General features: G+C 41.6%; 1 long non-coding RNA gene across 1 annotated transcript in view; it reads left to right on the forward strand.

The window, feature by feature from the left end:
- LINC03041 (long intergenic non-protein coding RNA 3041) overlaps positions 1 to 9,841 on the forward strand; it is a 72,644-nt gene extending 62,803 nt beyond the window's left edge. Inside the window, exon 4 of the long non-coding RNA XR_013405054.1 lies at positions 9,738 to 9,841. This is a non-coding gene — a long non-coding RNA (long intergenic non-protein coding RNA 3041). The remainder of the gene's footprint in view (positions 1 to 9,737) is intronic.
- The last annotated feature ends 1,205 nt before the right edge of the window (positions 9,842 to 11,046 follow it).

An 11,046-nucleotide genomic window follows, 5' to 3' on the forward strand; every position in this document is an offset into this window, starting at 1 on the left:
AAACAGGCCAAGGTGCATGGGCCAGCCGAGATGGTCAAGGACATGGGTTCCCACTGAGCAGGTGTCCAAGTGAGACAAGACTGAGGAGGCCTGGGGAGCCCTACAGTGTAGTCAGAGGAAACTGAGACAGACAGAGGGTGGCCAGAGATTATGGAGAGAGGGGCCTCGATGACGCTTGGGGAGACCAGTGTTGCTTGGAGCATCCTTGCTCTTACAAAGGCAGCATAGGTGGTTGAAAGAAACCATCCTGATTTTGACATTGCCACAATGATAAATGAAGGGCATGAAAACTCTCCAAATTAGGGTCTCTGAGACCAATTAGGTCAGATGGTGAAGATTTGCTTGGAAAAAAATCGAGTATGGCTTTCTTTTAAACAAGGCTTCATTTCAAATGGAACTGAATAAACCAAATTCAATTTAGACATGTTTTTCCCCAGGAACTCAGCTCTGGCACGAAATAAGGCTTGCCTGAGGCCACTTGAGAACCGCAGTCTGTGGGACAGCCCTGTGATGGACAAATAGAGCAGAGTATTAATTTTGAGGCCTGTCGAACCCCAGTGACAGGCGGGCTGGTAAACAGATTGAAGAAGCTAATGACTACTTAGTGCTTTCCAGGATAGGAAATGTGTCTTTGGCTTCTGAGGTAGCAACACCCTTACCTTAAAAGGTTTGGATTGATGATCTGGGCCCAATAAAAGCCCCTTCTGAAATCTGTTGGGAAGCCCAAGCATTTCAAAAGTGAAAGATAATGAAGATGTTCTAGAAGCAATATCATTATGAGTATACATTATAAATGATAATTACAATTAATCATATTAGCCTTCATAATCTCCCAGCGTTATAACTCAACAATGGTAGATTCATCTTCTTTGTGTTCTTTGGAAGAAGATTTTGCCTTGAGCTACACATTTTCTCCTTTGATTTGTGGTGGTTTCTGCTTTCTGACTGATTTCTCTGTCTCCGGAAGACAGGCATGTGATGGGGAGAGAGGTTTGGGAATTAGATGAAGTTGTGGGGTCATGATGCCCGGCAAGTTCTAGAATCCCAGAATTTACTTGGCCCCTGAAGGAGGCACTCGAACAGCCCATCTTGTTATTTCAATGCTGTCAGAACTCTTTCATGCTTCTACGTGTAATCCATGGTCAGGCGTTCCCCAATCCCCGCTGCAATCTAAATTGGCCTCCTTCTTTTATTCTCTCTCATAATTCCCTCTTCCTTCTCCCCAAGCACTAATCATGATTTTTAATCATTTCTTTATATTTATTTGATGTTTAGCTCCTCATTAGATATGAGCTCAATAGGAGAGGGATCATGTCTATTTTACTCACTACTATATAACGAATACCTAGCATTGTGCCTGGAATAGGGAGGCAACCAATAAATAATTGTGAATGGAAGACATAGTGGGTTGCACAGCTTGGAAAAGCATGCCCCTTAGAATGAAGCCCTCTCTTCTCTCTCTTCCCATTGACACCAGACATTTACTATCTCCCTATATACCACAAAGGCCCACAGTGACTTCCCATATGCTGAGTCCAGTGGCTTTCTGGGTCCTCATCCCTCGGCTGAGCTGTAGAGTCTGATAGAATCAACTCTGCCCTACTAGAAAGCCCGTTTTCTTGGCTTGTGTGGCTCCGGGCTCCATTCTCTGGTCTGTGCTCACTGACTCCTTCCTCCTTTTATGCTGTAAAGAGAGAAAGCTCATGGTTCTGGACACAGCTTGATCACATCCTTGTGCTGTTCCTTGTCTTGACAGCTCCTCCACTGTCTTGGCTCCAGCCTGCAACTTTTGACTAGGACCTACAAAGTCTACATTTCTAACCCTGAAATTCTCTTCCTCTTGCCTTCTTTTTCTTCTCCCAGTCACTAGGCTGGAAAACTTAGTGTCTTTCCTCAACATCACTCCTCATATTTTCCAAATAGTCAACATATGAAAATACTGAAAATATTAATTCAGTGTCTTCTCATTGTCTATGACTCAAATCTCTTGATTGTCCAGACCGTCCCATCTTTTCCCAATTTTCTGCTACACATTATCCAAATTTCTCTTATGCCAACAATGCCTTTTCTATTAATACTGTCAACATTCTACTTTCCTTCAAGGTTTATCTTAATTATTTCCCACTTTAAGTCCCTGTGAGCTTCCCAATCAATTATAAATCTTGCTTTTAACTACCAACACACTATATATCTTTCAGTTGGCATTCTCTTAACTTTTTATTGAATAATGAATTTCTATGTATTTGTCCATATTTTCAGGGAAAGCCTAATAAATAGATCCCTGGAGAGACTAACCTAGATAAAACAAAAGCATAAACTACTAACACACACCCTACAAACATTAAACAAAATATTAAGATGATATTATGAAGAATTTTATGTCAATGTCTCTGAACATGCAGGTGAAATGGACAAATTCCTAGAAAAATGCAAAAATTGGTAGAAGAAAAAAATGGATAATTTGAATATTCACATATTTGCTAGAGAAATTGAATATATAATTTAAAATTCCTACAAAGAAATGAGGCCTAGACATTTGAGTGAGGAGTTATTTCAAACATATGAGAAAAAATATGAGTGTTACACAAATTCTTCCAGGGATTGGAAAAAGGAAGAAATACTTTGCTACTCATTTGATGAGGCCAGCATTACTTTGATACTGAAACTTGTCAAGGACATTCCAGGAGAAGAAAATTATAGGCCAATCCTTCATTGTAATATAGATATAAAACTGTTGAGCAAAATAGTGGCAAACCAAATCTAGAGATATTTTTAAAGTATCAGATAGCATGACAAAATAGTTTCTTTTAAAAATGCAAGGTTGGTTTAACACTTAAAAATCAATATAATTCACCACAGAAACAGAATAAAGAAGAAAAACCATATGAATACCTCAAAAGATGAATAAAAAGCATTTGGTAAAACTCAGAATTTGTTTATCACTGAAAATATAACTGGCATCAAATTAGGATTAGAAGGGAACCCTTTCATCTATAAAAGTCTATATTTAATAATGAAATAGGAACACTCCTACTGGAGACCAGGAACAAGACAAGGATGTTTGCTCTTACCACTTCTGTCTAACAGTGTACTGGAGGTTCTAGCCAGCATAGTTTAGACAAGAAAAAGAAATTTCAAAATTTAAGGATTAGAAAAGACACAAACCTGATATTATCTGTGGACATGATTATATGCATAGAATCTACAGGTGAATTATTAGGATGAGTCAGCAAATTTAGCTAAACTAATTAATATAAAGTCAACATACAAAAATCAGCTATGTTTTGGTATACTTGCAACAAATATTAGAAAATAATACTTTAAATTCGATGCCATTTATAATAGTATTTAAAAAATTAAGCACCTTGTTAGGAATAAACTTAGCAAAATATGCACTTGACCAATGCATAGCAAACGCAGAACATTACAGAGAATAGTTTTTAAAGACTTAAATAAATGAGGAGATTTAACATGTAAATTGGATTGGGAGACCCACAGTTGTAAAAATGTTAATGCTCTGCAAATTGGCCTATGCTTCCATGCAATACTACTCAAAATTCCAGCAGGTTTTCTTTCTCTCTCCTTCCTTCTTCGCTCCCATCCACCCTCCCTCCCTCTCTCCCTTCCTTCCTAAAATTGGTAAGCTAATTCCAAAATTTACCTAGAAATACAAAGTGTCAAAAATAGTCAAGACAAAATTGAAAAAGAAGAAACCTGAAGGACTTGTACTACCAGATATCAAAACTTATAAAGCCACAGTAATTAAGGCAATATGATATTGGTGTAAATAGAGACAAATGGATCCATGGAACAGAGTTGAGAGTCCAGAAACAGAGCTGCATAGAAATTACCTGATGTACAACACAGGAACCACTGCAATGTAGTGTGTGAAAATAAATGGCTGGGTGAATTGGATTTCCAAAAGAAAAAAAATTATTTGACCCCCATCTCACACCATACACAAAAGTCCCTTACAGATGGAACATAGGCCTAAGTGTAAAAGGTTGAACAATAAAGCTTCTAAAATATAACATATGAGAATATCTTCATGAGCTTGGTGTAGATAAATCAAAACAATGCATAAAATTTGCTAACTATAAAACTAAAGATTGATGAATTGGTCTCGTTAAAATTAACAACTTCTCATGAAAAAAAGAAAAGTAAAGAAAACACAGACATACATTTAAGAGAATCAAAGGGCCAGTCATAGAGTGGGAGAAGGTATTTCCAAAAATATATCCAGAATATTTAAATATTTCTTATATAACAACAAGATGACATATAATGTATTAAAAATGGACAAAAAATTATTGAACAGTCCTTTTACAAAAGAAGATGTCTAAATTGGTAACAAACTTATGAAAGTATGCAAACTTAGAATCACAGTTCAATATTAAGCCACTTTCTTATCAGAATATAAATTTAAGATAAATTGACAATGCTGAATACTGGTGAGAATCTGAAGTGATGGGAATTCTTACATGCCATTAGCAGGCATGGAACCTGATGCCATGCTTTGAAAAATTGTTTTTGTGGTATCTACTGAAGCTAACATATGCATAGTCTCTGACAACCATTCTCCTAGATATATACACAAAGAGATGTACATATAACGGCATCAAAAGTCACACACAAGAATATTCATAGCAGTGCTATTTCTACTAGCCAGAGCCTAGAAGCAACACAAATGTCTATCAACAGGAGAAAGGTGTTCATTATGGCATATATACAATGGAATACTATATAGCACTGAGAATGCACAAACTACCACTATGTGCAACAGTATGGATAAAAATTATAATGTTGAGTGAAGGAAGAAATAAAAGATATTGTATGACTCTATGGACCTTCAATGACAGACAAAACTAATCTATACTGATGGCTGTCCAAAGAGGGGTCACTCTTGGAAAGTGGGAGTCAAGATGGTAGCCTTACAGAAATGGCATTATTCCATGGCCAGGTCCAAATGGTGGTCACGTGGGTGTGTTCACTCTGAAAAATTAATCAAACTATACACTAATGCTAGGTATCTTAGATATACTTCAAATTATGAAGTTTACCAAAACAACCACAATAGCAAAAACCCTTTACCAGAGGATCTGTATGAATTCATTTGAGGCTTAGCATTCATTTTTGCAGGCTGTTTTGTGTCTTTGTAGTTCTGGGGCTGTCTGCCTTCATAGTTGCCATTGCTTCTGTCTGTTGACATGGTTCTGTCACTTTCTTTTATTCAGCACTTTGCTTTCAATCTAAACTTGATATATTCATCCTGATCCTTCATCGAGTTGTTCTGCCCTTGGAGCGAATTTCTCATTCTCAACTTCTGTTTCAACATTTCATGGCTGGGTGTGTTGGCTCACGGCTGGGCGTGGTGGCTCACGCCTGTAATCCCAACACTTTGGGAGGCCAAGGCGGGTGGATCATTTGAGGTCAGGAGTTTGAAACTAGCCTGGCCAACATGGTGAAACCCCGTCTCTACTAAAAATACAAAAAAAATTAGCTGGGTGTGGTGGTGGGTACCTATAATCCCAGCTACTCAGGAGGCTGAGGCAAGAGAATCACTTGAGTTCAGGAGGCAGAGGTTGCAAGTGAGCAGAGATCGCGCCATTGCACTCCAGCCTGGGTGACAGAGAGAGACTCCATCTCAAACAAACAAACAAAAACAGTAATAACAACCACCACCAAAATCACATTACACTAATAATGTCCCATGTCAGGTAGTTCTACTTCTTCTGTATATTTTGTTAATGGCCTTGGTTTAATTTTATTGCTTAAATGTTCACCCTTTCCTTGTTTAATTTTTTTCTGTTTTGGCCTAATGATTTTTATGTTCTTTTTATCGATAATTTCATAATTACTATTACATTATCTGCTTGGCAATCTTTTTTCTCCTTCCCAATATCACGACTTTTAAACAGAGCTTTCTCCTCTACTTTTCTGTCTAATGGGGTAGGAGTATGGGGTGTGGAATAGGAACTCTCTCATTCTTCACCCTTTACATCCAGCAGAAAGAGCCAGGTGATCCGACATGCAATAGGAAAGGGGGAAAACGAAGATTCACAAATGATAACTAATACAAGCGCTTCCCAGTTGCCCAAAGTGGTTTAACAGATTACTTTTCTTACAGATTTAGCTAAGAGGCCGTCTGACCTGAGTCCTTTTATGGAACTGTTCGGACTCACTTTCATTTTTTCTTTATAGAAATAAATCCTCTCGTCCTCAATCGGAGACACTGAAGAAAGCAGTGAGTTTGTATTTTTTAAATCCATATGAAGGTTTTGGCCAGGAATTTTTCAAACACTAGAATAAATTTTTAATTTGGACTTTGATATCCAGACAAGCCCAGCTCAAGTTCTCTTGGGTCTCCTTCCCAAAGACCAGACTTCAAACAGACACTGCTCGCTGTCTTAGCAGAAAGGCACCACAGCAGCTGCGACGGCTGCGGTCAGCAGAAAATGCTGCACATCCTGCCTGTCTGGGCAGGACCTCCGTTTGCTACACTGCACTGGAAACCAACACATCCTATTCCGTGGTCCTGAAGCAGAAGTCCTCAGAAAAGAAGGAAAGAACATGGAGACCATCGGGGCAGGAAATGCTGGGTTCCCTGCTGAGAGCATTCTCCATAACATGGGATTAAAATACCGAAGGGAAAAAGACAAACACTATTTTATTCCACATTATGATTTGCTTCGTATGCTTTTCATTTTTTGTCTTTGGTGTTTGGATTGTAGAAGAAATAGATGAGTTTCTTACAGATGAGACCCCAGAGAACCTTGGGTTTAACTCTTAGTTTAACTTTCCGAAACTTGACTGACAAAACAGAGACTGGGAAAGATAAAAAAAAAAAAAAAAAAAAAAAAGAAGAAGTAACTGATTTTCTGTGACAACTATAAAGGCAGTTCATTTCCTTTTGGAGACTTAGATGGGAGACTCTAAGTAATTGAAACTTAATACACAGAGTCCCCCAGAAAAGTGACCACCCTGGGGCTGTTAGCATCATTTCCTGTTAATTGTCACCTGAAATAACCAGTTGTGGAAATGGCACGGGGGCCTGAAGCAAAGGAATGTAGTCTAGCCCGCTCATGGTCCATAATGAAATACAAATGATTTAACAGCAGTACTGACAAGGTTCTCAGAATAAATCATTTCCATTCTCACCACTTCAGATCACTTACTGTAATTGCCTTGAGACAGAATGGGGGAGTTGGCCGTTGGTTACCTAAGCTCTGCGACAATTCCCCCCATTTACCCATGAGGACAAAATGCAGTTCTGACCTAATTTACTTATCTTCCCTAAGGCTGAAGGGCAAGTACTCTCTGTATCCCAGGGAAATCTAGAAGTTAAAGGTGGCCAGAATAATTGCAAAGTTTTTCTGAGGATCCTGTACCTGTGTGTTGACTCCGAAGTGGCCTCTTGCAGGCCCGAGTGCTCAAATGAGCTGCTGTGGCTGGGCTTGCCTGGGTTTTCTACCAAATCACATACCTGGACAGATCTGTAGTTTGAATGTTTGTGTTCCTGCAAAAGGCATGTTGAAAATTAATTCCCAATCCAATAGCATTAAGAGGTGGGGCCTTTTGGAGGTGATTAGCCCTCATGAATGGAATTAGTGCCCTTATAAAAAGGGCTTGAGGAAATAAGTTCACCCCACCCACCTCTGCTCTCCCTTCTGCCATGTGAGGACTCAGCACAAGGGGCCATCTCTGAAGCAGAGGCAAGGCCTTGCCAGACACCAAACCTGCTGGCACCTTGATCTTGGACTTCCCTGCCTCTAGAGCTATAAGAGACACATTGCTATTATTTGAAAATGACCTAGTCTGAGGTATTTTGTTGTAGCAGCACAAATGGACTCAGATAAGAGCCAATCATACTCTCCTGTGTATTTCTTCCATTTTCTCCCAATCTTTCATCCCACTGCAATGAGTAAGGTTTGGAACCTCTCTTACTTTTTTGGAGAGGCCAAGTTCCTCTGTACTCTTGATCAATAGGGAGTTAGGAGTCTCTGTGAACTATGCTTCCCATTTGAGTTAGTCATCCTGTTCTCTTGGCCTCCTCTGCACTTTGGCCATGCCTGCGTATTGGTTTGTCTACCTCCTTTGGGCTGAGAACATCTGGGAATGAGGAACCTGATGTGTCTCATCATTGTATCTCCACCATCTGCCAGAGCACACAGGGAACAAGTATCTGAGGAAAGCAAGGGAGGGGAAGGATGACAGGAAGAAGTCTTGGCCTACTGGCCCAGTTCCCTGGATGTGGTTGCAAATTGATAAGATGCACAGAAACAGAACTTCCAGGGAAGCTCCCTGGAAAATCTTACTCTCAGATGGAAACTCTGATATGAATGTCACCACAGTATTCATAGGATCAGGATGACTGGGCAGCCATCTCCCCCAAGACCTGCCAAGACTATGTCATTTCCTTATCTGATGCTGACAGTCTTAGCTCTGGTCCTTGATATCCAACACAAGATGGCCATCCTGGACAATGCCTGGGTCTAGGCTCCTGCTGGCCCACTCACCGTCATTCCACTATGGCCAAGTAATCATTCCCAAAGGACAGATCCTGCCACTGTCCTATTCCAGAATCAGATGCTCATTCCCAGGCCCCACCTGGCCTTTGAGGCTCTCCAACAGTGCCCGTGGCACCACACAACCCTCCAGACTCCCCAAAGATGCTCAGGCCAATCCTGTCATCCCCAGTGTGCTTAGTCCTAGCTCGGACCTTTCAATGCTTCTGTGCCAATAGGTATTCATCTGTTATTTCAAGAAATCTTTCTGAGGGACCACATCCAGCTCATCTTTCTCACACTTTGTATGTTCTCCTTGCTCGGGTGCCCCGTCTGGACCACATCCTGCCCATCCTCCTCCTCCCTATGCATTCCTTCTGTCAATGCATATTTCGAGAAACTTACCACGTGCCAGGCCCATACTTTGTGAGAGGCGGAGCTGAGATTCAAATCCAGATCTAAACAACTAAAGAGCCTGGTTCTCCATGACAACACTCCACAGCACCACCCGCCCCTGAGGCCTCTTTGACATAGACTTAGCTTCTTTTCTCAGTGAAAAGAGACATCACTTTGACCGGAAAAGCAAGAGTCTCATCAGTTGGGCTGTAGCCCCCAGGATCCATCTCTTCAATAGTTTCCATACACCACTTGTGGAAATAACATCACTGTGTCGGCCTGGGAGACACCTTTCTTGGAGTGCAAGACAGCAGAAGGGCTTCAAAAAGGGAACTGAGATTGGGATAGAAAGAGGAAAGCACTCCTCCCTCTCGTCCAGTGATCCCTCACACACTAAGTGGAGACCCTTCCTTTGGGAAGAAAGGAAGCAAGTAAAGGAGATGGAGGCAGTGGTGAGGAGGGGACTCTGCCAGCCAGAATGTTGCATCACCATCCAGAGCCATGGCACAGTGGCTGGACCGAGAAAAGGATACGGATTTGGATATAGGGGCTGGTACCCTCCTTCCCTTCGTAGCTGGCTGGGCCTGTGGAGAAGGAATCTCTGGATGTGGGCCTGAGGTTTTGAGTTCACTCATAGTGGGTGACAAAAATGAGATGGTTATTTGTCTTATGGTAATGATCTCCATGAGGCTCCAAACTCTGGAGCTGCAGTCGGCACGCCACACGGCAGGCTTTCCTTCGGGTGTGAAAGGATTTCCTTGGTTTGGTGGGATTCGTTTGTTTTTTAAACGAGGCTGTTTATTTTCTCTTCTTTTAATGTGATGATTTTTTTTTCAGACTCACAAGGAAGATACATAATGTACAGCCGAATCTACAGTCTCCTATTTTGTCAGCTGCTTGTGTTGATTAAAACTTCAATAAAGATCCTGTGATAAAACAGAGCTATGTTCAAAGGATCTTGTTATGTTTTTAAAGGGCTGAGCTTGGCAGAAAACATGTAGAGTATAGCTTTGCTACCTTGGTATTTTCATCCTTTTCCAGGTGAGAGAGGGAGAAGTGGAGGAGACACATACAGTGGTTTCTAGTACCTGTGGGATCGTCAGACAGCACGTGTTTAACCAACTCCCAAATAATAAGCAGGGTCCAACTTAAATGCATGAAAATTGTTTATCAAACTGGTGTTAAATGTGTGACCAAGAGCAGACCTCCTCCCATAGGTCTGACTGACAGCCTCTCTCTGCAAGAGGTCCCAGCCTAACAGGGAAGGGGAGGAGGCAAGCCAGGGGCAAAGTGAGGACACAGAGCTCCAGGAATTCCATACCCGGTGATTCACCCAACTCGCCCAAGCTGATCCATTCCAGCAAGATTCCAATAAACTGCCAGTAACACATTGTTTTAAAGCCCAGAAATTGCTGAAGGCTCTCAAGGGAGAGGTGTCAGTGGTGCCATCTACTCCCCAACCCCTTTTCCCCCTTCCCTCCAGACAGCCCATTCCTGGCAGCCGCTGAAGTCTCGCAACTCTTATTCTGAAAGAAACCGAGAAATGGATGTACGTGAACATCAGGCTTGCCAAAGTCGCTGACTTTATGCAAAGCAGGCAAGTGCAGTCAAAACACTTACAGCAATCAATTCGAGTTGTTGGGTAAAGTTTTTTCCGTGCCCCATACATTATTGAACAGTTAATTTCGTCTTTGTGCCTGCAAGACATTCCAGCTCTCAGATGACAGCTTTATCCATTAAGGAGTGCCTGGTGACAGCCGTGCAGCAAGAGCTTTGCCAGCCTGGCCTGCCGGGAGGCGCGCCTGCATCACCACCGAGAAATCCTGGGACACATCAACATCTTAATCAATATGCGAGAGTCAATTACCGGGGAAGCGAGGGCTTAAGCAGGAGCTGATGATGAGGTTCCCGTGCAAATGGACTTGATCAATACGCAGCTGAATCTCACACGTGGATTCACATGAGCCCTCCCACGGCACCCAGTCCCCAACTGGCAGGCCAATCACACAGCTCCTAGCCGCCAATCATCTGCTTTACTAGACTCATTACTGCTCTTCTTTGATTCATTCCTTTGATAGAAGTATTGGGAACAGAGAAGCAGAGTTGAGGGAAACAACCAAAACGTGCTGCCTGGACTCACAAAGAA

The sequence above is a fragment of the Macaca mulatta genome, chromosome 15 (genome assembly GCF_049350105.2).
Source record: "Macaca mulatta isolate MMU2019108-1 chromosome 15, T2T-MMU8v2.0, whole genome shotgun sequence".
Taxonomy (NCBI): domain Eukaryota; kingdom Metazoa; phylum Chordata; class Mammalia; order Primates; family Cercopithecidae; genus Macaca; species Macaca mulatta.